General features: G+C 40.8%; 1 protein-coding gene across 1 annotated transcript in view; it reads left to right on the top strand.

Moving 5' to 3' along the window:
- The window catches only part of LOC105212939 (uncharacterized), a 113,810-nt gene that overhangs the window by 28,800 nt on the left and 58,587 nt on the right, over nt 1-26,423 (top strand). The gene's annotated exons all lie outside the window — the stretch shown is intronic.

Raw genomic sequence — 26,423 nt, 5'->3', positions numbered from 1 at the left:
AATAGCTAATTGAAAAATGCGAAAACCAAATATGGGAAAGTTTTCAGGTTCGATCTTAGCCTATAAAACTCATGAATACTATTTTAAAAGCTCTGTTTATAACGGAATGATAATGAATGAATAATAATGCTAATTTATTTTTGCAATTCATCATAGTGAGCAGTTTCCAGGCATATAATCATTTGAACTTTTATTAGAAATTTGATATTAATTTAACAATAGTAGGCGGTAACGGGTTTTGCATTCATTTTCCATAACATTTTCATACAGAACACTTCAAAGGTGTTCAACTAAGGCATAATAAATTTGTATTCACTGATGTTCAGTATTCCGAGAGCCTATTAATGAGCTTATAGGAGTTACCTGGAAGTACTGCATGGAAGTTATACTTCCTTAAATATTCAGCAAATAGGTCACAAGCAAAGTTCGGTCGACATTCGGTGACAAGAACTTATACTTTCGGGCATGTAGTGAACAACCGCCCATATAAGACAGCCGCTAACACGCCTATTTTTGTTTTTTATACTCTCGCAACATCACTTAGTGGCATCACTTGTGATAAAATTGTCGGAATCGGACTATAACTTTTCAAGGCCCCAAATATCGAATATGAAGAATTCAGTGCCCCATGGTAATTTTTCACAGAAAATTTCGGTAAATTTCGGTAAATTCAGAGCAAATATTTTTCTTCTAATAGTGTGTCTCCGTGCCAGAAATGGTTAAAATCGGGTCATAACTTCCCCTAGCTCTCATATACCTAATTATCGGATTTTCAAATTGGGTCAAATTGTGTGTTATCTTAATAAAAATATATCAATAAATTGCGAGAGTATAAAATGTTCGGTTGCACGCGAACTTAGCTTTTCCTTACTTGTTTTTGTAAGGTTTTTGCTCCAAAAAAAAGTGAACAGTCGTTACTTCATAAGCAGATCACCAATAATAACATACATAACTGTGAATTAACACAGAGAGTGAATTTCCAGCTGAAAGTTTCATTTTATAAATTTATAAATTATTGGCCACTCTGTTGCTGCAGTCGATAAGACAGTTTGTGTTTTTGTAGTGCTTTTTTAAGCTCATGGAAGCTTTTTCTGGCGGGCTTCTGTGGTGATGTTCCTCTGATGCGTTTTCTTTTATTTGATTATAAATGTGCATCATTCCCAATTAACATGTAATGCGTATTTCTGCGCGATTTATGAAATCATCCTTTTTTGTCGTATGCGTTTAATTATGTACATATACCTAGCGAATGCACATAATCACCAAATAATTCAGTGAGATTTTTTATGTAATCGTTTCTTGTAATGTAAACATAAATTAATTTCATAAACAGATCAGTTCCGTGGTTTGCTGACTCTTCCCTCGTGGATCAGCTCCTTAAATGTGAAAGCGTATTCCATTATTATCATTCACAAATTAATTTATCCAATATAAGTTATACATGAAGGTTTATAATCTGTTATATATGTACATATGTGCATATGAGCACTTGTGTGCTTATTGCATTAACACAAATCGGATGTATCCTGCTGAGCCTTCACTCCGATCCACTTGAGGTAGGTCGTTTCACTTTTACTACAGGAAAACATCGCAGCGTTTCACTCAAACTGTCCCAAATCCTTTACACTCGAACGAACTTTCTCACCAGGAGCTTTTCCAACTCCGACGACTCGAAGGAAGCGTCGGCGCACCTCAGCAAGCGGAGAGAGCGAAGCAACCCAATTGTGAGTTGTGAAGTAACGGTGTGGTGAAAAGCTCCGGTGGCCGATGGAGTGTGAGCGTCGCCCGTTGTCCGCTGCTGGAGCGGCTCTGCGACAATTGTTGCTGTTGCCGCCGTTCGTTGCTGCTGCTACAAATTTTGCATTTCGTCGACATTAGCCGCCTGCTGCCGCCACGACATGTGTGTAAACTTTGTGGTCGCCTTTTATTGAAATTAAATTTTTCGTTCTTATGAATTCAGCACCAAGAAAGTGTGAGGATGTGCGGATGTATCTATCCCCACCCCTGAGTTCTCCTGGCAATTCCAGCGTTAGTTATGGCGCTGCTATGAACAATGTCACATCGGAGGAGCTGTGGGTGAGTCGGTTGGTTGGATACATTCGAGTGCCATTTGCGTTATTTGTTCTGGGTATTTGACTTTCGGTGCATTTTATTGCGGTCGTCGCAGTTGCAGCAGTAGTAAGTAATTTGGGTAATTTCTTGTTAACTCTGCATTATTGCAAGTGCCTACAAATGCACGCCAGTAGATATAATATTGCCTTTTTGTGCAACTCGCATGCAGATACTTACCTTTTAATACTGACTGATACTCATATATGCTTGTTTCATACTTTGTATGTGCGTTGCATAGATTAAGGCGCTTGGCCTAGATTCAAGCCGCGAAAGCGAAAACAAACGGCTTTCTTGCCATACTTCGCATCAAGTGCACACGAAATATCCTTTAAAGCATACATGACACACATTTAGCAAATACGAGGACACACGCATTTGGGGGCGCATATTCTATGTACTATTTGTTGTAAAGTCTAAGGTAAGCTTTAATCAAATAACGGTGTATGAGATATTATGCGCTTTACGTAATACGTGAATATAAATCAAAACGCTTGCTGGTTTAAAGTTTTTCGCTTACATTTTGCAAAATTTGCAGAACAATGGGCCCTAATCGCTTCGGGTCATTTCGCCTACCAAGCACAATTCAATTTGAAAAGTCTCAATCGCTTTTGCCCTGCGAACCCTTCGATGCATGTGCGGATGCACTTTAGCGAATAATTTCTATTGCTGGCGCCATTTTCCTTGACCGAATCACAGCACCGGCTTCGATAAAATTGGCTGTTTGTATGGGCTTCATGATGTACTGGCAAAACACAAACCATTAACACGTGCTCTCGGGAAAACTACTGAACTGTTTACAAACGACAAAGCAAAATAAAAACAAATCTACGGATGATGACAATTTCTCTTGGGAGACCACCTTTATTTCTCTAGGGTACATACTCAAGTAAATCGGGAGTGAATATGCAGACTTATAATTTGTTTTCCTTTTATTCCATAATTTTATCCGAACATAGCTTGACATGATCTCCTCACTACATAAAGTGTTCGGATCTCTTAGGCCCTTCGTAGTAAACTTGTAGTTTCCATGTTTAGCAAGATAACATCAACTGATCCGCACCTAAACCAGCCGAAGTAAGAAAATGAAGTTGTGTGCGTACTTACATATAACAAAAAAGAGAATGTCCTGTGTAGATATGTTGGGATATACGAGAATATGCATGAATTCTAGCAACAATAAACAATATCTAAACTTGAGTTCAACTTACTTCGCCATTTGATTTAGCAGCTACGTGGTGTCTTCACGAATGTACCCAACAGTACTTGCATCCGCAAGACGACACATTAAACATGGCAAAGATTTATGAAAAGGTTCCAAGAAAAAAGAGCTCTCTCTGTTGTAAAAAGTATGGCTCGTAGCGTTCTGCTTTATGCCAAAATATTTGATTTTTCGAACAAGCCAATTCTTTACTTTGCGGTTTAACAGTAATATGATGGAAATTTTAATCTGGTTAAACCAGAAACAAAGTTTTCTTTTATAATCGCATGGAACAACAAGCACTCGTTTCTGTCAGTTTGGGTTCGACAGGAATTTTATAGATGCGGGCATCTCGTGTGTTCACCTAGTAGTAATGCTGACACATGCCGCGCGCTGTGGAAACGTTAGCTCTGAATCAGGAATAATCGCGGAGAAACCACTCCGTTACAATAGCCTACCACTTGAAGCGTTTACTGGGTTAACGAATATGCAGGTGATTGCTTGGGTGTATGTGTGGTCCACTCATGTATTTGTCTTTCACCGCCGTTTGACTGTTTTGTTATTCTTTTCCCTGATAAAGCGAATTTGTAAAGTGCATTGTCACCCCTCCGCTATTTCCCATGGAACTATGAAGAAGCACAGATAAAGAAAAAGTGTGAAAAACTGCAATGTGCGTTACATACGAGCATATATATGGATTTAGTTTGGTTTGCTTACCCTTTTGATCGAAAAATGGAAACCGAAGAGCTTGCAAGATTCTTAACCAGGCGAAGGGATAGTAATATAAACGTATACTTCAGTAATCACATTTTCTTACTTAAGTCATTGTCCTGTTTAAGTCTAAAACAATCAAAATTGAACTCCAACGTTCGAGTATAAACACAAACTACATTACTTCTGCACGTTGCTCTACACACGGAGTCCAAGACTGTCATCAGCCCAGGGACCACCCTTGTTGGCGGTATGTCAGTTCTGGTAGCTCCTGGAATAGTTTTCCCAACGTCTCTGGGTCGAGTAAATAGTTTTAGAAACAAAAAACACTTTAGCAGTTCTGTAAGAGATAGAGAGAGAGAGCCAAGATAACCTCACTATTTTGGAAGTAGCTTAAAATTGGCAAGTGTATGTCTACTTAGTGAGTACAAAGAACTTGGAAAGTACGAGCAAGAGCAGTGAAAAAACAAATAGTAGCAAAATGAAAGAGCACATGCAGGCAAATTGAAGGGGAGCCACTGCAAAGTTTTCTAAATATTTGCACAATACAGTTGGTTAGGGCCGGGACTGTCCGTTTGGACAGTCCTTTAATTTTCTTATGGAACCGCCTTGATGTCCTTCATACACACACACCCACATGTATGTGTTACTCGATTTATGTATGAGTGTGTGTTAGTATCTACAGGTCGTGGAGCTATCGGCAGCACTGGACTAGCTCAGCTTCTAAACAAAATATATGTCTATTTGTATTTATGTGTAAATTTCTTGTTGTTATTGCCTAGATATGGGTTCTCGGTGGTTCGGATGTGCACACGTTCCAAACGGAAATGCAACTTTGGTAAATGTTTTCTTTGTGTTTTGTGTTAAACTTTTGCAACTTTTATTTCCCCATTTTCGTTCTACTGCTCCCCCGATCGTTCTGCCACTCCCCGATGTATGAGGAATGCATTTAGAAAATCATAGAAATGTGTGTATTAGCTCAGCTAATTCTCCATTCCCTTCTTAGAAGTGTGTATTGGCATATGTCTAATTAAACGTGTTTTATTGGATTATTGTTATTATTACCCGATGTTATTATATTCCCCGATGTAAAAAGTGTTTATATGTTAATATAAATGAGCAACATTGACTAAAATGCTAATAATCTCTTAAAGATCTTGACACAATAAACTAACCGAAGAAACAGCCATACCTACTTTCCCCAGACCAATGAAATAAGTAGGAAATCCTGATATTTAGTAAATATATGTCTTGAATTATTTATTTTAAACTTGCTGACCCCTTCAGGGGTGAAAGCTCAATGCGAAGTATTTAATGCTTGTTTGTTTAAGCTTTTTCTTACCACTTTTATTTAAGCTGGTTGGGAAACCACTGAATTTGTTCACCATTCACTAAAAAGTGCTAAATTTGTGTGCTCAATTCTGAACCCTTTTGGGTGTATGCATGTATGTATGCTCTCATATGTGTGTGTGTATAGAGACGTGCGTGGAGTCACGCAAGTGCTCATGCATGCATCCAGATGCACTTTTCCTTGTTTGCTCTTTAATCTGTAAACCTAACAATACCCGCCATTTCTGCTGCTGCTGTTGTTGTTGTGTCATGTTCTTGCTGGCTTTGTTCTGTGTACTTTGCCGACACTTTATTGTACTTAATTTTAGTTTACCTGCAAGAAAACTTTTAATCAGCTGCATTTCTTTGACCAAAAGCAAAGCTCAGAGTGGCTCTGCCAGACTTGGCCACTCGCTGCACTGCCACGCCACCCCACCCCTCTCCCTCCTCGTCGTTCATTTATTTGGTTGGAATGAAGAGAATTGTTCTGTTTCTGTTTTCTCGTTGGTCTTTTCCACAGATTTGGTAAACAAATGCTTTAATACATAGCTGCATATATACTATATACAAATAACGGTACTATCTTCAACTCTTGTTTGTAGTGCAGTTTTTGCGATGAAGAGAAAGTGGTATCGCAATTATATTGTATTGTACGCAAAAACTCAGTGCGGATTAAGTTGAAGCTTCGTTTTTACTTATCCAATTTACTGCAAATTTCCTAATTACCGGGAGTACGCTCGAGTGTGGGAATCCTTGATGCACTAATGAAATGCTCGCTCGTGTTAACTGGGGTGGAATAGCTTTGTTTTTAATTTATTCATCTCTAAATGGTCAAACATTTCGGCGATATAATCGGTTAAATATCATAAAATAATAAATCCGCATAATAACCCGAGGGCTCTGAATCGGTAAAAAGAATTCTCCATTAATTATTTAGATGCGCCATTTATTAAATTATTCTACACACATTTTTTGCTAAATATCAACAGTATTTCGCATTGCAACAACAACAGCAACGACAACAACAAGCGCGAGAAGCACTAAAAAGTTACTATTTCAAAAATATAATATTTCACCAAATGAACTCGCATGTGCGGTCATAAAACATATGTTTATAAAGCATCCGCTCTGCCGCGGCCCTCACACGTCCGTACATATCCCGGTGGGTGGGTGTGTGTGTGTGGGTGCGTCCATGCATTGCAGGAGCCAATTGGTGAGTTCAGCACGCGCCGCCACAACAGCGCCCAGTCAGTAGCTAAATAAATAATGACCATGCAAACAGTTTCTGATGCCCGTTTGTGACCCACACACATACACACGCACCCGCAGCCGGGGTATGGCAGCAAATGTAAGCATAACTGGGCAAACGGATGAATAAATGTAAAAACACAGAAACAAAACTTGCAACAACGAACTCAACATAAAAACTCGGCTATATTATGTGCGAAGTAAAAACTTTTTAGCAAAATAATAAATTATAATACTGATGCAACAACAATAACAATAACAACAGCAACGGCGATGGCAGTGGCAACACCCGTCCGCGTTGGTGGCAACACTTATCCGTTCCCAAAAGTGCGAGTGTTTTCGCCCGAAAAACATTTACAATCCGTCGCAGTTGCATGCATCCTTGCCACACCGCCGCACACACACGCGAACCTAGGTGCAAAGGCATGACTGTGCCGCAGCGCTGCAAGCCAACTGCAGTGGCGCCTGTGACAACAGCTGCCATACCGCCAGCCACCGCCCAGTGTGCCGCCGAGGTTTGGGAGTGTGTCCGTCGCTTTCTGTTGTTGGCTTTCAGCGATGTGGAATGCAGAGCACACAGACCAACACACACTCACACACGCGTTACAGGTATCTTGTCACGGTGTCATAAATAAAGTTATGCATCCACTAGTTGCTAGTTGCCGTCAAATGCTTGTTTGCTACATGTTGTTGCGAATTTGCGGCGGCGGTGTGAACGAGTATTTGCATGGGCAGACAAATGCTGTGACTTCCACAAAGTGCGTTTAACTTCGCAACCTTAAATTCAATAAAATACTTGGATCTGAATGCACGAATTCGGGAACTTTGAATTCGAGAGGAACTTTAGAAAAATGAGATTTTTAATTTCTAAATTTCCTCTTTGTTTGTATAGATTTTGGACCAGTTTAGAACTATCAAAAAAGACATAAACGATGGGCGACGTTGATTCTAGGAAATCATCCTATCTGAGAAATACGCGAATTGGCCAGAATTCTTCTACATTAATGCGGATGCGGACAATGCCAATAATGGGTAATTTTTTGAACCCTGAAGTATACTTTAGGTCAAAAAAGTTGATAATTTGAAATCCTAGAATAGACTTTGTGTATGGCAAAGTGTACGGAGCTCATATTCGTAGTTTGACATTGTCAGCGAATAACAAAAATATTCTGTCTCTTCAGCCTTTACTTTGAATGGAGTTTTAGTATACGATCCTTCGGGAACATAGTCGCCTCTCATTGGATCAGTTGTAATGGAAGGTGCGAACTGTTTTGGCGATAGAGACATAAACTGATCGCAAATTTTAATAATATAATTGTGAAACTGTGAGATTAGAAGAACTCAGCTCCCAAAGTAAACACTTGTTGATATCTTCGGTACTATGCATATTTCATGTCCATGGCGCACACAATTACTCATACGACATGGCCAACGCATGAGTCGGTGAATTTATAAAACACTTAGCAATAGTACAATGAAGTCTTGGGCCGTGAATTCGACGACGTGCGATGAAAAATGGCGACAGAGAGAATGAAGCTATTTTCTGGATTTATGCTCGGCGATGAAGGCAGGTGTTGAGTTGTCCATTAGCGGCGTATTTGTTAGGACAAACAAAGATGATGAACACTTGCCATAAACGAACTTAAAATTGCGAAGTCAAGCGCACAAAAGAAACGAAGAAAACGGCGTGTGAAATGTGTGAGTAACGAATATTCGTGCGAGGCATTTCATGCAAAGCGTAACGGCAACGCGCTCACGTGCTCACCGTTGTGCTTACGTCGTTCATCACTTGGCGTTGCAAACGTGCATTTGCATGCGATGACATTGCCAGCAAACCGATTCATAGCGCCGAATTACTTTGTGTGTTGCCTTAATTCCGGGTTCCTTGCGAAACAGCGACCTGGCCCCACCAGGCCACTGCGCCGCCGAAAAGTGGTGGCAACAATGGTCAGCCGTCGTCGTCTGTGAATGCCACTGTGGCAGTCACAAGTGGAGTCAGTGGCAAGGCGAGGATTTCAATTTAACGGCTACATTCAGGTGGTAATAATACAAGTCCTTGCTCGTTTGAGGTAACGGTGAAAATTCGCTGAAAATTCGCCATGGGCTTATCCACACACGTTCGGTTGCATGTGCGGAAGCATGTATGCACATAAATATAACGGACATGTTTCCCAGCTTGGCTTTTGTGCTCGTACGTTCAAGAAAGATTTCAATTTTCCACACAAAGGAGAATTAAAAAGTAAACAAAAGCGAGAGGGAACAGCGCTCGAATGAGCAACAAGCCGCGACTTATCGCTCCAAATAAAAATTGTGTTGAAGCAGCGATACGACTGTGCTTCGGTGAAAACAGTTAGTGGCGCCAAAAATTAAAAAAAACCTAAATAAATTACTTTACGTGTCGATAGATGGGTGGCGGAGACAGAGGCGTAGAAAGATAGGTGGTAGAAATATTCAATAGAACGCCAAAATATTTATGATTCCTGAGTTTAGGGATCATCTCACAAAGTGTTATTTATGTGGCGGAGACTAGCCGCTTTTAATTTATCTTTTAAAGAGCTGAGAGAGTTGGCACTGCAGCCAAGTAGAGAGAGCACTTTAAGTGTGTATGTACTTCTATTAATATATCAGTTATCCTTTTTTGTTATTTTAGAAATGACTTCAGAAGATTTGGGCCAAAAAATGAAGAGCCGATTTGCAACCATTTATGTAAACTTTCTGCATCGACACACCTGAGGAACCAAAAATAGCAACATTTGTAGCGGTAAAGAGTCGCTTGAAAGGTTGACAGCAAACGAAAATGCTACAAAAAAATGGATAAAGTCTACATAGAAACGTCCAAAAGGAAAGAAGTTCTCTGCCACTTAACTAACGGAAATCAGCTACTCTGCACACATTCGCCCTCCTTTCCCTTCTGAAGTCACATGCAGACTGCTCTGCAGCAGACAAAAGTAGCCGGGTACTTGAGGTGTCGTTCGGTTGGCCAACGGTTTACTTGTTTATGTGGGCCAGGTGTGCGGGGGGCGTGTGTGGAGCAGGTGAATTTAAATACATTTGCGAGCGGATACAGATCCAACCAGACGCACTTATAAATAGTTAAAAAGTGAAATAAAATTTTATGTTTTCAATTTCCGTTCTCGATGCCTATTTACCGGCGCAAAGCGCGCCAGCAAACCCCTGCATACGCGGATGTATGTGCCAGCTTTATGTACGGCAGTTCGGCTAAAAGGATATTGAAGAGCTGTCCGCGGCGGCTGCGCTGCGAACGGCAGCTGTTATTGAGTATTATTTGCGGCCGTAATATTTTAATTTCTGCCAAGTGATGCGCCACACCAACCGCCCCTCCCGCACCCACACCCGCCGCGAGTGCACAAATAATGGCGGCAAATGGAAATGAATGCCACTGGAATAGCGCTACCGCAGAGTATTTAAATTTAAAGAAACATCCACATAACTAGCAAAACCAATGCGGCGCACGTGTGTAATTAAATTTAATCTGCCGGAATGGAAAAAGTTGAGCAAATAATGCCGGCGGCTCTCACGTGGGTATTGATTGAATTTAAGGCGGCACAAAAGGCACAAAAGGAACGGGACAGCAATGAAATTATACAGCGCTGAAATTAGAGACATATAATGCTTTTAGCGCGATACACTCGTGTGCAAGTTTTCGGAAGAAAAAATTAAAGTTTTTATGGCTATGTGTGTGTGTGTGGAATGTGTAATAAAATAAGCCATAAAATGCGCTGAAAGGGAGTAAAATGTTCATTGCACATTTAAATACAGTAATACAGTCGTCAACGTCAAAAGCAACGCGCCATTGAACCGCTGCAATTGGCAATGTCCAAGGGCAACAATGACAACTGCAGTGAAAGAGGTGAGAAAACTCAGTGGATATTGCGGAAAAACAACAACAAATGGGAAAATAGAAAAACTCGATGGCAGCGCAAACAAAATGGAAACACTTATTCATCAGATAAGCTTAACGGCCGACAGTATTGTTAACAGTCGGGTTCCATTATGGCCTTAACTGAACCGATTCGAATACACACACCCCCGCACGCGTGTAAAAAGGGAAGAGCTTAAAAACTCTAAATACTTTGCTAACGAACTTTATTCAATTATGCAGAGAGCGGCGCTTGTAAATCGGCTGCGGGCAGCGTGTGCGGCACGATGTTAGGGCGCCACCAGACTTAGCGCGGGCACCTACAGCGGTCAAACATTTGATTCGCATAGCTCTGCAAACATACACGCGCCTACATTGTAAACCCTCGCGAGCACCACCCCCTTCTGCCCAGAGCGAGTCCGGGGCCCTCGTTGCCATCGAAATTCCCAATTGCAGCGCTTTGTTTCGCTTCGAAAACTGCAGGCACTGCACTTCAACGCCTCCCTCGCATCGTATTCAGGCAGCTGAGTCGCGCTGCTAGTTTTGAAGTGCTAAAAAACAACAACAAAAACAACGATTGAATAGCACTAACTGTTACTAACACCGCGAACAACCGTCGTTCCGACGCTTTCGCTTTTGTGCGGGTGCTTCTGTGTTGGCGCCCAAATCGGTTTGAAAATCCCTGCATACACACACAAATTTACGACAAACAAGCAAACTCTTTGTTGGCTACCAATCTATGGGTGCTTCAGAATAAAAAAGCAACTAAAATGGCTGGAGAAAACGGGAAATAACATCGACAACCGTATCGCGAGAGTAGCAATAACAAAACTTTGCCCAAAAAAAGTGAGAATGTGAAAAGTTCTGAGGAAAACAGGAATATCCCAACTCCATACAACTCCATACAACTCCATACAACTCCATACACTCTGGCGCTGGCAGCAAAAAATCAGATTACCATCAGATACACTAACGACAACTCATATCGAATTGGCGACTCGCTGCCCGACTCGTACGAACGAATGTGGATGGAGCAACACGCCTTTCTGCTGGCTTTCTGCTTGCAGCGCTAACAACTGACAAAATGTTGAAAAAGCAAATAAAAAACTGGATAGGAAATTGAATGTGTGAGATTAAACCGACAGATAAAATGAACAAGTTACGAGCCACTACATAAACACACGCTCGAAGCCCTTCGCGTACCGTTGAAGAGAAAACGTCCGCTAACACAGCTTCCTGGGCTTTATTAACTCCTGGCGGATCACTTTCCCTCCACTCCTTTACTTACCTTCAGCACTTTTTGGTGCTCAATACTTTGTTTGAGACGATTGCTGATGTTTTCCCACTAAGGCTACGCTTTAGAACTTAAAAAAATTGTTGTTTTTATATTAACGAAAGTGTGCTCCGAGACAAGATATTATCCGTCTCAGTCTCTTTTGGATTATCTTTAATTGATCGAATTGTATAATCTTCATGAGCGTGAGGCTTTATCTTATACAGGGCCTATAAAAGCTTTTTCTAATTATAATGCTTTTATAAGCACAAACCTTCACATAATTCACCACAGTCCTTCATTCTAGAGCTTGAACACTAGACTAAGAAGTTACTTCAATCGTCACTGAAAAGCTAAGTCCGGGTCCAAGTTTCTTTATTTATAAGATTCTATTTCAAATATTTCATATGTATCATAGCTTATATAACATTTATTAGTATGAACGCCAATTATTTTATTCAGCCTTGGAAATATGTGATTTTCGAGCATTTGATTCATTGCCTTTTCAGCTTTCGCCAAGCACATTTTGTTAATTACCTTTTGGGTTTTGGTAATGCGAAGGCTTGTCTACAGGTGAGCTCGCATATACGAACAGAAGCGAAGATCTGCGAAATTAGATTTTCATATCGTCCGCACTCCACCCACATCGTCCTGTTGCTTGCATTCTCGTGCACATGGCAACTCTTTTCGTTCTTGTCATCTTCCTTTCAGGCGGTGAAGCCGCTTTTACGGATTGACGCCTTGTCAATGGAACTTTACTCGGCAATGCTCTGGTAAATAAACCAACTTCAAGCCACCAACCATCGATAGGTGTGGATTTTCGTCCTGGCATTTAAACATCCTCGAATGTAGACCAGTGTATGCAACCCAGTGTGTGTGTGTGTGTGTGCGTGGGCATGCAATTGTGTATGTTGATTGGGTAAGTGAGGAAAGCAAGCGGATATTTGCTGTCCAAACGTCGACGCATATGCATAGGTGTAGTGCCGAAAAAATTCAAGCCCTCCATGGCATGGACAGCACAAGTAAAATGGCGCGGAGGCACGACGGCCAACAGTTTGTGTTTCTTTTGCCTTCATTTTACGTTGAGTGCGGCTTGTAGGTGCAGGGACTTTTAACGAATGCCTCGTGTGTGGATATGTGTACACTCGCCTTGTAGTTGTTGTTGTTGTGGATCGGTGTTACTCAGAGCTTATGTGTTTTTGCATGCATGTTGTCCTTCAATATGCAACGCTGTGTGTGTGTTCGGTTTGCATTTTTTATGCTTCCATATTTTTTGCGTTTGCGAGCGTTTGTGTGTGTGTTTTTCGTTGTTGGGGCACTGTCGTTTCGGTTTTATTCAATTGTTGAGACTGTTGCATTATCGTGTCGTATTTTTCTGTTTGATTTTTGTCGCATTGTGCGTGTAACAGGTGAGATTTCTCTGTTGTGAATTGTGTTTGAGCCACTGAAAAGCTGCACGGACTTTTATTCCATTTGCTCGCATGGTTACAAATACAAATATACATGTGCATATACTCGTATGGTCGTTGGCTCAAGTAACGGTTTTTTCGACACATGCAATGGGAATCCCTCAAGCTTTGCTTTCTCTCTCATTGTGATGCATTGTTTACATCCGCTCTGTCTGACCTTTGGGTAATGTCAGCATTTCTTCTGGCTGCAAATCCAAAGTTGCTTTGCCATTCATTTTAAACACAGTTAGTTTTTCCATTTCCTGTTGTTTGCTTTGAAAGTTTTGCAGTTTTTGTCACTTTGGAAATTTTGAAAATCTCGTTTATACCCTTTTGTGATTTTATTCGTGTAAACCTCATTGAGTTCTGACCTGGTGTTTTGCTTTTCAAATGTCCATAAATTAATTTGTTGGACTGAATTTTGCTTACACTAGGCGTTGTGAACCAAAATGTTAGCATTATCATACAGAAATACGTGTAAGATAATAGGAAAAGTTTATTTTTTAAATGAATACCAAACTTCAAATCAATAACATTAATTGAGTGGACTAATTGCCTTGCTTTCTCAGTAGTTTTGTCAGGTTATAGAGAAATATAGAAAGTGTTTCCTGGAAGTACTACAGAAAAGATTTACAACCATTATTGTCTTTTGTTCCCTTGGTGCTTCTATGATTCTTATTTTCGACAATTCTTATTGTGGCTCACATGGCATCTCCAATGTCAAAAGTATGGCTTCATCCCATTATCGTTTCCTTCCTTCGGTGGATATTATGATTCAATAAATAATACCATCAATAACAAATTAAATGCAAAATATGTTTCTACCGGCGATAATTTATTCAAAATTAATTAATTTTCTTAATGGATATCTCTTAGGCATGTAACCGCACGCACTCCACTATTTTCATTCAATTGCCAATAATATAAAAATTTATTTGGGTATAATTTTATGGTTTTCTCGCCCCTCCGTCAGCCAAGCGTTTTGATGGAAGGTGGAAACACTATTTTATTGGATAGCTTCACTAACACGTCCCGACGCAGCTAACGGTTCTCACGCACACACAGCAGTGTTTACCTTCAGTTTCCAGGAGCGAAGCGACAGCTTAGCTCATTGCGAAGGGGTAAGCGTTTCACTCGCTTTATGGCTTGTAAGTTAGTCGCATAAAAATCGTTTTGGATGATATCGACGTGCGGCACGCAGCACCCGCAGGTTATGAGCCAATTGCCGTGGGCGCCCTCCCCACTGTGCGTTCTTGTTTTTGTAATTCAATAGCCATTGCTCGGATTGTTATCTTTAATCATGACCGGAACGTGTCCGGTCTTTACTGCGAAATAAGCAGCAAATGTGGCAGGGCGAGGGGGTCGAAACTATAGTTAATGCTGTCGTTTTTGTCTCTGACTGGCTGGTCTTAATATCATTAAATTAACACAAACTTAGGCGTCCACTTCAGAAATGGGTTAAAAAGGCCAAGTGCATAACTCAACTTACACACATAACCACTGACATCGCACATCCACATCGCCGCCGCAAAGTAAGTGCTTACTTGGAAACAAAAAGTATATTTAACATACACATGAGCATATGTGGAATAAACTTTCAGACAACAAGTGGTAAAGTTACAACAATGCTGCAAGAGCCCTTCAGTCAAATCAACTCGCTATCAATCCCTTTGTAACTAGTATCACCCGCAAGCCCAACTGGACCTTTTGTCTCTCAATTTAAAAGCGGTGAACATTCCTACCTGATGTCTGACGTAATATTGGTTGCCAGAAATGTACCAGTTTCGACCAGTACAAAAGAGACAAGACAAAACCTGGCGCAGTTACAAACCATAACTGCCTGCTGGGAGGGTTCGTGTGGGTGTAGCACATTCGTTAATAACTGTCTCGACAATGTGTCGAGCGGAGGCAACTTGCATGCGGATAAGTAGATGGTTGTCTTGCACATGAAGCGATATTTAACTTAAGTGGCAAACATGGAAACTTGAGGAACACACCCACACCCATTAAGCGTTCACACTGCTAATTTCACCTCTTGAGCCCCTCAACCGCTGTGTTATCAGTCGATGCCGGGCCTCAACGTTCGACCTTCCGCTCCTGCTTGAATGGGTCAGTTGTGTTCAATTGCTAATGACTTTGAATTAGCTGCAACGTATGATTAATTTTGGGAGGGAGGGGAAATGGAGGCACGAAGTTTGCATAAAGTGCATGTTGAGGGTGATATAAATATGCCTTTGCTTGTAAGTATCTGATAGTTGTTGGATTATTAATTAAGCGATGTGCTTGTAAGTATTTAAGTTGAAAGGGTCAATTCGAATTTATTGCAGAATATCTGTATTCGAAGTATTTAAAGACTTGGAAGATACCCTCTTCAATATACTTTAGATCTGGAATCTTGATATAAGGAGTTATTAGACGAATGAATATCTCATAAATAATACAGACATACAGTAATACAAGAACTACATATATATCTTAAAATATCGTTTCATTGTTCCAAGAAGAAGCGCAGAAAAAAATTTAATTAATTGCTGATGATATCTTTGTGACACTGATATTTCGCAGCTTAAAATAAATTGCCGATTATGAGAAACAGTGAGAAGCCTGCAAAACCAGACATATTACTGTTTCCAGCAAGAAATTCATTCATTCTTTCATGTTACATATCTTAAACATTCCATAATAAATTATTTTGAAAATATATTTATTACATCTTCAAAACTATATTGAGACTCATTCAATGAGGAAGGCAACCAATCAAACTTCGTGGTCTTCCCGGGCACTGAGTCATTTCGTACGCGCAGACAAAGATGCAAATCTACATATCCCGTTATATCTGGTAGTTGTAAACACGCCCCGCACTACAAATTGGCATTTTGACAAACGATGAAGGTTACAAGCTCATAATGATGTCCGCACAAACAGCAAATGTGCATTAACATGAGTCCATGTGTGTAAATATCCAATAGCACACATATATAATAGATATATATGTAGGTGAATGAGAGTGTCTTCTTTCAAATACCCAAACGTATGTACATAAATACATATATAGTACATAAGCATACGTGGAAACCCTTAGACATTCGTACGCAACCATGCGTTCCCTTATATCTAAATACACACACATGCTTTGCATTGTCTGTTTGTATGCAGATATTAGTTAAACAGATGATAATAGCGAAATGTATGTGAGGGTGAGTGTGTGTGCGTGCATTCGCATGCTGCTGCAAGAAGATTTATTTTGTGCTGCTGTCAATGTGACATGACAATTGTCACTTAATTATTTTGCGAATGTCGAGCATCTTCGCTTACGCGGTGCAATGTGTTGCCTCGCTAATGCTGCTGACGTTGCGGCGGCTGTCAACACCGATGGCGCAGACAACTGCACTGACGGATGGTTGTCTCTAATTAAGTGCGCACACAAATGTCATCCAAGCACCGCTATCCCTATTTGCCTATTTGTTTATACGAGTGTGTGTGTGTATGTGCATTAACTTGTTTGCTCTTCGAGCGTTTTTCTAGTTCGCCTGTGCTCTGTGAGTGCCGCCCTCAAAGTCAAGTGTTGACACATTTGTCAATGTGACAGAATTAATAGTGATGTGTCTGGTGCTGGTGGAGGCTCACTCATCACTAATAAGGACAAATGCAGCGGACAGACACAAATTGTGGAAGAAGAGTTAGTTCCTCTTCGGTTAAATTAATCGAAGATCACTCAGGAACAAACATACACACGCATTGCATTTCTCAGTTCTTAAATACAATATTTCCGAGGCTGGTGTAGACTAATTTGGTAAATATTAATATGATATGTCATAAACCGTAACAACAACAAAATATTAAAGATATTTACAGAGTTTTCAAAGATTTCCCCTTTGGATGAGTTTTATACTTAGAAATGTTCAATGAATGTGGCATTTGGAATAATTACATCGACCGATTGCTTTACAGGATTTGGTCTTTTTTATCTGCTTCTTTCCATCCCCATTTTAAACTCTCCATAAAGTGTGATTACCTCTACTTTGGTTGCTATAGAGTCAAAGGATTGTTATCCCAACAAAAAAAATTCTGTATATGAGCAGCATGTTGAATAGTCAAAGCAGTTGTCAAGGTGATTCCCTCGACCATTTCACTTGCTGGCATTCAATAGCCTTTTAGATAGGCATTTTGGTATGTCTGTTAGTCTAAAACAATAAAAGTCAGACAAATGTGTTCGATGAAATCATTTCTGCGCCATCTAATCGCATTTCAGTGACTCAAGCCTCATATATGTAGCTGTGTATAGGCATATTTGACTACATGGACATGCTGCCTTCTGTGTGTTGTACTGAGTCAAACGCCGACTCAACGAATAGAAATAAACGACTAACGCCGTTGTGCTGGAAAATATTCCCCGGCACTCGCACGGTAGCCTTTTGAACGGCACAACAATTTCCAATTGAAACATTTCAATTGCAGCCAAGTGTTTGATTAGTTGCACCAAATGAAATTTATCGTCTCTACGTTGGTCTCAAGCACACAAGAGCTAAATGGGAATACATTGCCGGCGCGCTAAGCTAACTAAATGCTTTATACAAAATTATAGACCTCCGCGATTTGACCTGCATACCGCTCCCACCGCGTGGCCGCGCCATTGTGGGCGAAATCACTTAAATTTCCAGGCTCAGTCTTCTCCCTATGAAGGGCATTATTGGCGGCACTATAAGCGATGGCATTAATAAAGTCTTGAAGTGGTTTCGAGGAGCTCTTCTGTGTCCGGTTGTCTTTCTCTTAGTGCCTTCAAGAGTACAGTCCTCAAAGAAATGCACGCATAATAGTGTTCTTATACTCGTACATAAGTCACAGCTTTAATGAACTTTATTGCTTGCTCTGATGTGCTCTATATTTTTCTGCATTTATGAAACAAACAATGAACCGTGCCACCCACAAATCATCGGGTTCAAAAGACTCTTTTGAAAAATAATTTGTTATGAAAATTATATCTCTTTAATTGCTGATATCTCGTGGTTGAATACTAAACACTCCAACTGGCCGTTAAACGAGATGCAGCTCTGGCATCGTTGTGTCTTTAATGTAAGTTCACAATCAATTGGGAGTTGTTGTTTTATGTCCTCGATGTAATGCTACACCGACTGCGGAAATATTTACAAGCGTTGCCAGAACGACAATAACACATACAAATAAGTGCAGACGTGAATAGCGGTACATGTGGGCGTGTGACTGAGTAAGCCAAGGTGTGTGTATTTCATACAATATATATTCTGAATGGATATGTGGATTATATATATGAGACGGTGCTTGGAGGCGACGACGGCGTGCATCCCAGCGGAAATTAGCAATGCCACAGTAACAGTAACCGAAAAAACAAACGGGCATATTATGAAGACATCAAATGAATGCACCGCAGAACAAATGTAAACACCGTCACAAACACACACATACACACCGACTGGCATATCGCCGGGTGTGCATAGCATAGCATGGCGACATAGCACACGAAATAGCAATGTTAACACATGGCGCTGCTGGGGCCCGAGACGTCTCGCCGCGGTACGCAGTGTTGCCGCCACGAAAGGGAATTTATCAAAATGTCACCAGCAGGAGCACTCCGCCGGTCAGGGCTTCCAGACACACACAGGTCGGTGCTGCCGTTGCAGACGCATTTGTAGTTGGAACAGCAAGAGCACACATAAACAATGCGAAAATAAGAAAAACAATCAACAAAGTCACCAGTGAGCTGTGGCCGTGAAGCCGGTGCAAAATGTGCCTTCAGACCATATTGGTCTATACAGACGCTCGCATTCTGAGTGACTGCCGGAGAGCGCTGCGGTCGTGATGAACGCCGCACTTGCAATGGAAACGTATTAATTCAGGTGCAACAGCCAGCGCTCGTGCACATCGCTTTGGCCATTACCAGCCGAGCAATTCATCAAATGCTGCGCTTTGTTGTGGCAGTGGCAGAGCGAGCCATGAATCTGCCGAGATTCGCCGCTCAAATGTTCGGAGTCAGGCCTTGATTCAGGTTAGAAATGGGAAATATATTCTTAAGGTGCACTTTAAGAGATTTCGAATGCTTGAAGATTTTATTTATTAATAACACATTTGTTGGTGTATATTTGCCGGCTCTTCCTCATCCTGCTTGAGTTCAATCTTTCGAAAGTGCAGCGCAAAGCTCATTCTCTATGGGAAATGTAATAAGCATGCATGGGCACATAGCACTGATGTTGGCACATTATTTTTGCTTGCGGTTCTGAAATTTATGATCAAAAAAGTTCGCGTAACAAATTGAATTCAATATCAAATGCCACACACGTGGTAGGCCGCAAAATTGTTTTCACGCATTTATGAACGTGATGGAGGTTTCTAAATACAAATCACCGGCACCGTATCCAACCCTGGGCGCGTGCTGCTGCCGAAAATATACATGAACACACGTAGCGGTACGCTCACACTCAGACATGCACACATCTAATCCACTGTGCGAGATCTCATTATATTCAAGCGGCGCCGGCCCGAAGAACACGCAAGGAATTGGCAAGTGTGTGAGTACATAAACGGAAAAGTGTGCGAAGAATCGTGAACGAGCTACAAGGGCAGCCCCATTGAGGCCCAGCATCGAAGCTAAGCTCAAAGGTACCTTTGTTCGGGCCTTATGAGCAGAATTCGAGAGTACTTGAGAAATTTTGTTATCGAGAAAATATTTCCTAAAGTTAGAGAAGAAAAAATGGGGCAGCTTTCGGACCAAATTTATTTTAGAACACGATTAGTTTTGTACTGTCCACCCTAAATTTTTGCGGCTGTATTTCCTGCAGTCGCGATTGCCTTGCTGTGCAGCCTTCGATGAATAAGCGGCTTTCGCAAGGAATTCTTGAAGTGTGTTGTAAATCAAATTAGGTATTTTGAAAACCATTTTATGCAATTTAAAATCGAATACAGTGCCGCCCAGAAATACACACACGTCCTTGCCAATCATTTCCATCGGCAAGAAGAAGAGGGGAGGTGAAGTGGGGAAGCCAGGCGAATACTCAAATTTTATTGGCCGCCATTCTTAACTCTAGCCGATGCAGTACGTGGCGCTGCGCTGCAATTCAGCAACTGCCAGTGCCGGCAACTCATCATATGCCGTTATTTATACACGCGCTGATACGAGTTTGTGTGTGTGTGTGTGAGTGCAGGCTTAGCAATTTGATGTGTAACAACGGAAAAGTGTTTACAAGCCGGTTTTTGCCTGCACGACTCTTGTTGAGGAATTTGCATATTTGAAATTGCGGCTGTTTACCTGGAGGGTTTTTTCATATTATTGGCATACGAAAGGCGTTTCTGTACGTGTTTCGGGCATGTGAGGTTAACAAATGATTGCAAATAACTGTTAAAAATAGCTCTTTATAAAGCGTGCAGCCAAAAGTCAAGTGTAAGCATATTTAAAATATTAAATCACGTTTAAGCCCCATTTAGCCCTCAGCCAATTGAGACTTTCGCAATAGAAATGCTTCAGGCACCTGAAGCTCTTTAGTTCAGACCCAGAAAGAAGTCCCAAATATTTGAAAATTTCGCAAAGAAAAGAGATTCTCATAAGTTTCGTTCTTTATTTTGACGAATTGAGCATTATGTCCTGCCTCGGCGTATACGTAACACACTTCAAATGTGTATGGTGGAGTGCGAACTCACTCTATCAGACGGTTTCTCCTAAGCTCAAAAGGCAATTGTACCAGAACCACTTCCCCAATTCGACGAAAAATATCAGACCGTCTGCATCTCAGGTCACCATTGCAGATATCGAACATAAGTGTGATTTTTAACCCTTGTGTTTATCTTCCATTAATATAATGCCTTTGCTCACATGCCAATGTATGTGTGTGTGTGGGTGTTAGTGCATATAGACGCTTCATCATTTCTTCTGCGAGCGTGTAAATACAAAATATGAACCCCATTCTTTTGAATACATTATAATGCTGGCGGACTGCTGGCCATTATAAGTAGGTTATTTTCCATTTTCAATTTCTTTGCGGACACTGTTTGTTTACTTTACCGTTATTTCAGAATAATCAGCACTGGTGCGCTTGTGCGCTTGTGTATTCACGTGTGATTTCAATTGCTGTTGGCATCGAAACAGCAATAAAAATATTAACAAACGCAACCTGCCAGTGTGTGTGTGTGTGGGAGTAGGCGAACGGAAGGGGAAGATGCAGTAGGCAAACATAAGCTCAATATGTGCGGTGTCGTGTGCGCCTAGTCTCGTATATTTACTACGTACTAATAGATACATTCTACAAGCGCTTTGACACACAACACACTCTCACTCACTCACACACACACACACACACCGCACTGCCTTCACCGCAATTATTGCTGCTGCTGCTAGTTTGCTTCTGGGTGTTTAGATGTTGTTAATATTGTCGTTGTTGTTGCTGCAACACTTCTGCAGTGTTATTACTTTTCATGCAAATATTTGCATAACCATGTTTATTTGGGCACCAACGCGCACACACACACATTTGAACACATTTGCACCACAACTCATTCGCAGCCACATGCGCCAGCACTTCCCAAGCTCAAATGTACAGCCAAGCTCACCTAAATACATACAAACATTCGGTGCAAGTGCACACAGACACACACGGAGAGAGACCGGGTAAATATACAAATACCGCTGCAACGTGTCCGCGCTCTCAACCCGCTTTGCACTTTAAAATGGAATAAAGTCAACCTCATTTATTTTGCTTGATTGTAAGTCAAAGGTGTTGGCTGCTTGCACGCAACACACCCGCCCGCCCTCTCCTGTGTCCACGAACCACTTGCTGTCTGTGCTGTTTGCAAGTACAGCTGTCTCGCAGTGGAGCCAATTGGTTACAAACTACTTTACGACCAGTGTCTGAAGCTCATGTATCGTCTTTTAGTAGAATTCGGATAGAATTATGCCAGTGCCATACTAGTTCTAATACAGATTGACTTTGCTTCAGGTAACCAGTGTTTTTCTTGGAAAAGTATACATTGGCCGTTCTAAACAAGAGATCTCTTTGTATCAACTTATCTAAATACGACTAGTTCGATGTATAGCCAATATATACCGGTATTTCTGCTGACTAGCTAGGTGTTTCACGGCGGGGTGTGCCTCCTGGCTTACCAGCCATCGACACGGCACGCTCCGCTTCGACTGCTTGGGATTTCCTGAGTACTTAATCATGTTTGTATGTATGAGTATATGCGGCCTGTTTGGCTCATTTCTACGTCTGTACGTCTGTAGTTAGGCATTGGCTTCTGCTTGCCGGCATCACTGCACGTTTGGCTGAGTGTGTCGTATTGCAGGTGTATCTTTGCTCGGCTTTTAGGCATATCGCACAAGTCCATATATTAAAAACTACTTACTAACGGCTTTGTGTTAGTGCCTCGGCAGTGCGTTAGTGTCATTTATTAGTTGCGATTGTATGCCGAGCAGCACGCAAGTGGGCACACAGACGCGGCAGGCAGTGGCTGTATGCAAATGGAGTTGGTTGCTGTGGAGAGATTTGCTCCGGATAAGATGTGTCTGTGAGTGTGGCAAGAAGTGTGTGTCTTCATGAAATATTGCTTGGATTTATTTACCATGTTACACTTGTTTACTCTGGCAAAGCAAATTTTAGCGAATTCTGGCGATTAGGGCACTAAATGATGAGTGAAAAAAAAGCCAGAAATACATTATTATTATCGAAATGAGATATTCTAGTGAAATACATTGGCAACAATATGCTGTGATGATCTCGGTATTATATGCTCAGAATAAGATTTAGTCTCCTTTGAAAGCCAAAAGCTTTAGAGAAATATCTAGATCATCTATAACTGTAGGGGTCGGTGGCTCTTGCCAAAACATTTGTTAGTTAAATACATTTTTGGGAAATGGGATTTCAATCCCCTCCAGCATGCATTTAACTCTCTCGTTTTTGGTTGGAAAATGTTCGAAAATAATTGAATGAACTTTCTTCAACAGAATATACTTTGGTATAAAAATGGATGAAATAAGGTTTACCGAATATAAGATTTCCTCCACTAAGTTATCTTTATACAGTACAGATCTCTCAAAGAGAGATATATAAATTGATTTCTGCCTTCCGTTATTTCCAATTGCCCGAGTATCCAATATTTAAGTCCCTTACAATGCCGAAAAAGTTCGGTCGACTTTTCTAACTCGATCAAACGGTTTACCCCGATTGTCTTAAATGTGTTCAGGGAGATGTCAATACATCTAAACAAAGGGAACATTATTTAGGAAAGAAACCATCCATCATATGAATCATTTATATAATGAAAGCATTAATATTAAGTTGTCGCAAGAAAGATATGGTGGATGCCTACTTCTTACTACTCTAAGTACAATTCATGGCGTTACAGTTATAGCAAGAATAAAATAAAAATTCTGTTGGCAAGAATATCTGCATTCGCTTAAAAGCTGAATTCCAATATATTCCTGTTTCCATCACAATTAATGGCAAATAAAGCCGCACCATCGCCAAGCACTCGTGCAACTGTAACGGAATCCATGGCAATACGCGATCATGGATGCAGGGATGATACTTGGATGCGTCTAAGGCGCATTAGCATACATGTTGCATGCGCTTTTAATCTAACACAAAGCCAACTCTTGATGCGATGCCTGGCTCTGCACTCGATTCAAACGGTAAGCAACGGCACACAGCGAAATAAAGAAGACAAGAAGACAAAGCATCATAACGGTGAGAATAAACTACTTACGTGTTGGCAATACAAAGTGAGTGTGAAAATTGTAGAGAGAAGCAATAAAATCGTGACAGGATGCGAGCGGATAAATATTAAAATCGACACAGCGCACGCACCCGGAGACCCAGGGCTGCAAGTTGTCCAAGTTAATGCACATAAGTAAGTCTGCATATGTTAGCATGCATTTCCATTTGCTGTGTTGATTGCCGTTCGTACATGTAGAGTGGGGAGTGCGTACGGTGTGAGGGTGGCTTTGCAATGACCATGCTGACAGATGAGTGTATAGTGTAATGTTTGTGAATGCCTAAAAGGCTTTGCAATGGTTTATTGCCTGGCCCTCACACCTCGGCGTCTCAAATGATGTACACCCACTCGCTAGGCTGTCACCTGTCACATGTTCGCACCAATTGACAGCTAAACTTATAGAAGGCACATACACAGCTGCGTATTTACCGTATGATTGCGTAGCGATGCAGAGCTTTTATCAAGTGCCTGCTCCCACTACTTGCACACCTCCTTTGGATCTCCAGCAACCCTCGAATTGTTGTTTTTGTTTGCTTATTTTCATAATTCCTTTTTGTATTTCTTTTTGTTGCTTAAAGAAATGAAAATTACATTCAAAATGAATGAATTGAAATGCATTGCGAATGCATTTGAAATGAATGCCGTGCATGTGTGCGCGCGAATGAATGGCTGACTGCCTGACTGGCTGACTGGATAAGTGAATGCCACATTGCTGCACTCTGCACCTTTATGCGACACATCATTTCTTGACTGCTGCTGCACGGAAGCCCAGCAGCCAAGGAATGCACACTCGGGCGCCAGCTTGTCTGTAGATGTGTATTAAGCTCATTTACAGTGCCTTAAAATTAAATTCTATGAGGATTTCAAGTAAGTACTACATGAAATGACAACTAACACGTTCCTGCTTGAAAGTATACCCAAAAGAGAACCAATCTAAATGCCACTGGAGTGAGACCTCTAAAAGTGAACTATGATTTGATTCCAGAAAGATTGCAAAAAAGGATGAAAGTTCATTTTTTCACAATTTCAGTTCTTTTTCCGATTTTTCCCTGAATAAAAATTTATTCAAATTAATAAATTAGAAGTTTCGTCAAACTAATCAATAATATCAACTAAAATTTCAAACCTCAGTTGAAACTTTGACTTCAAAGGGTTCTCCATTTTACTGTGCATCAAAGCCTCAACGGATGCAATTGTATTGGGCACTTCAACCGGGACGATAGACATACCTCATATTGGTGTTGGGGGTAGAGAAGGCCAATGTATGCATCTTCACTGTTGACTTGCATTCAGGCTTAGAGTGCGAAATATTGTAAATGCAAACATTTCAGTTTTCATGTTGTTGATGGACGATTGGTGATAATGTTGACGCAAACTACTGCTCAGATATGCTCTGGCCTGTCACCAGCTCCGGAATGTTGCTATCTTAGAGTGTCTGATGGCCGTGTTGATCATAATGTTGTGTGTGCCATAATTGAGAATTGATGTAAACATGAGCACCAATGTACTCGTACAAACACGCCGAAGTGATATGAAATGCAATTGAGTACGCATGTTTAATTCATCTTCGATGAATGCTATCGCCATTGTGGTCACTCTTTGCCTTCGAAAGTAATCATTGATATGGTATTCCGTTCGTCAATCGAAATCTACTTGGTAAGCGAATAGCCAGTCAACATTAACGATGGTTTAATATGTAAAAAGATGTAATTTTTGTAAAAATATTATTGATGCCTCCTGCGCTTCTCCTTTTGTAATAAAAGAACATACTTGATAATAACATCAATATTCAATTTTATTTCTGAGAGAGAGGGAGAGAGATAGAGAAGTGTCAATTAAAAACAAAAATCATGGGTTCGATGTGCATAAATTTTCACATTTAGCATTTTCCGATTTCATCCCAGATTTTTATTAAAATCGAATAATATTACACCGAGACACAGTTCTAACAGCTTACAATAGGATCTCTTGAACACAGACTAAAAAGGCAACTTTCAATAAATTTTGGATAATTCACTATTCAATTCTGAATGTCTGTTACGTAAGTATCCATATTAAATACCGTAGTTTGCTTGAATCATATTGCGAGCTGTTCTCAGTGGTTACGAACTAAATTTAGGGGTTGTTCTGTGCTCACTGCATAAGTATTATAAGAAACATTTATTTCTTGTGAGATGATCGATCCTCTCTAAGAATGTCGAATAGCGATAAAGTCTTATCACCGTCAACCCATGTGCGTATATGTTATAATCTAATAACTTCTATATTTATATATAGACCCAGTCGTTTGTAGATCTTGAGCACAAATACAATCACAACATTTCAAGTGCACGATAGCTCTCTTTTGACTCTTTCGGCCGCTCTTTGAGGGCTTTGGCGCTCTTAATTTACAGTTGAATACCTTCAGCTGCTCAGCTGTTTGAATTAGACGCCACTTCGACGCTAATTTCGTTACCTTGATGTGGAAGCACAAGCGTATTTAAGCAGCTA

The sequence above is a fragment of the Zeugodacus cucurbitae genome, chromosome 4, assembly GCF_028554725.1.
Source record: "Zeugodacus cucurbitae isolate PBARC_wt_2022May chromosome 4, idZeuCucr1.2, whole genome shotgun sequence".
Lineage (NCBI taxonomy): Eukaryota > Metazoa > Arthropoda > Insecta > Diptera > Tephritidae > Zeugodacus > Zeugodacus cucurbitae.
This window is presented reverse-complemented; position numbering and strand designations above follow the sequence as displayed.